This window comes from Nothoprocta perdicaria, unplaced genomic scaffold (genome assembly GCF_003342845.1).
Source record: "Nothoprocta perdicaria isolate Ctin4 unplaced genomic scaffold, notPer1 scaffold_260, whole genome shotgun sequence".
In the NCBI taxonomy this organism is placed as follows: Eukaryota; Metazoa; Chordata; class Aves; order Tinamiformes; family Tinamidae; genus Nothoprocta; species Nothoprocta perdicaria.
This window is the reverse complement of record NW_020455489.1, coordinates 745,235-747,437: the sequence shown is the minus strand read 5'-3', so window position 1 is coordinate 747,437 and position 2,203 is coordinate 745,235. Positions and strand designations below refer to the sequence as shown.

At 48.5% G+C, this 2,203-nt stretch overlaps 1 long non-coding RNA gene across 1 annotated transcript; it reads left to right on the top strand.

Moving 5' to 3' along the window:
* The first annotated feature begins 993 nt into the window (after window positions 1–993).
* LOC112948425 lies at window positions 994–1,667 on the top strand. The gene is made up of 2 exons (XR_003249620.1): window positions 994–1,024; window positions 1,522–1,667. It is a non-coding gene; the product is annotated as an uncharacterized LOC112948425 (long non-coding RNA).
* The last annotated feature ends 536 nt before the right edge of the window (window positions 1,668–2,203 follow it).

Below are 2,203 nucleotides of genomic sequence, written 5' to 3'. Positions count from 1 at the left end.
GCCTCAGGTGAGCACTGCCATCCCCATGCCTCCCCAGGTGAGCGCCACCATCCCCATCCTTCCTTCCCGCTTCCCCAGCGGCCATTCGGAGCACGCCTCGGCTCCGGGGCGTGCTGGCACCGTGGGGTGATTTTTGTCCCCCCGCCCTGCACGGACGGGTTGTTTTTTGGCCTGGCCCGGCTGTGAAACGGCCTTTGCCTYGGTTAGCATCCCTTGAAATCCCATCGGATTCGTTTCACGGCTGTTGGGAAAACATCCTCTTGGCAAATCCGCCCTCCCCAGGAGGGGAGTGCGGAGCCAAGCACCCCGTGTTTCCCTTTCCATCCGCGAAGCTCCTGGCATTCCAGAGCTTTGAAATGCCTGCAACACTGTAGTAATGACTGTGGATACCGAGGAAAGCCTAGGTAGGAAATTAGAAAGATGCAAGAACTCTTTTTAATTGAGTCCCTTGCTTTGTGTGGCTGCGGCGTCACCCGCAGAAGAGGGGTCACTGGGCAGCAGAAGTGGGGGAAAATCACATTTCTGCTGCTCAGGGACCTGCTCCGGACACCCGCATCCAGCTCCTGCAACCGTCCTGCACGTCCCCCATGGAGGAGAGTCAGTTTGTACGAAACTTCAAACACCTCCTCTTCACGCTGCTTCCACCTTTAGCCCTTCCAAATTCCCAGACGAAGAGAAGCTTTTCAGACAAACTGCTTTCTAACACGGCTCTGTTGCAGGAGACATAGGCAGGTCAGTTGCTTACACACAGACAGCCCTGGTAAGACAGCTATAAACTGAGGAGCTACCCCTGTTTGGACTTCAGCTATCAAAAATGACCACCACCGTGCATCTGCATGCAGCAAACTTTACTCATCTGTGTTGTTTTTGCTCTGTTTCAGCCTCTATGAGGAGCTTCTGTCTCATGGCATCCTGGAACCGCTGAGGGCACCCGTCGAAGGGATGGTGGTGAAAGAAGGCACTCGCAATTACGTGGCACCCCAGGGCAGCTCCTCGGTTGTCAAGTATTTCTTAAAAAAGTCAGGTAATTTTGAGATGCCGTTGCCTGGAGTGCAAGTCGTCAGTTGTGTTTTTGATGGTGTTCTGGAGCTGCTTTTCGTATTTAAAATTTCCAATTAGGATATTTGCTTTCTTCATTTATGTATACCTTGAGGTTACCTAAATGGATGAACGTGCCTGTATTCTAAGTCCTGCAAGCTCTTGGCTGACTTCAGCTGCGCTGCTGACGTATAAAAATGTAAGCACAAGCCTAAGGYCTAAGATCAAGGATCAAACGTATGTTTGTGCTGTTGTGTTAGTGTGTGAAAGCCAGATCTGACACAACTAGGATGGTCATAATTCAGTAGGAGTGGGACTGTACTGTGCACAGACAATTAAGAAGAAATTTGAGTTGCAAAACTTGTGAACCATTACAGTCTTCTAATTACTGAGGGAAAGTCCTCTGGTTTTCTTTTTTTTTTCTTTTTTTTATCTGTCAGATTTACTATCGCTTGTGTTTAACTTGCCCTTTTTGTGAAGCAGATGCAAATGTCTTCTTTGAACATCACGTAACTCAAATCTGTCTTCGGGACGGGAAATGGGAAGTCTCCAGGAAAACAGGATCACCAGAACAGTTTGATATAGTTATTCTCACAATGCCCGTTCCTCAAATTCTTCAGCTGCAAGGAGACATTGCAAACAGTAAGTTCATCCCTCAAAACTGCAGATATTTAACCTAAAATGACAATTTAGCACCTGATATGGTAAAGTATCACTCAACATTTTATTTTTTAAGATGAAAGCTGCTCGGACCCTGGAGCTCTGCAGCGAGCAGTGCCTTAGTTGGCAGTTTCTGGCTGCCCCCTGGGCGTTGTTTTCCCCAGATACAATTAGATCTCGGTTGTCGTTTGGAGATTTATCTGGCTCAATGTGTGGATGGTGTCGTGGAGTCTTTAGGAGGAGCAGTTGCAAGCTGAGAAGTGCACGTTCGAGCCTGGGCAAGTTTGCTGGCTTAGGGGCAGCGTCTTGGGCGTTGCAGTTGCTGCAAGTTTCRCCTATTTGAGTCGGTTCTGGTCTGGTCTCTGGCTTAAGGGCAGGTCTAGTAGTGCTCTAAAGAAGAACAGCTAATACCTGACTTGTTCTGTTCTGTAACTTGGATGTGAAATGTGTTCCAATATGTGGGTCTGCTGTGGATACTGTCTGTTAGAGCAGTAGGAGAGGGGGG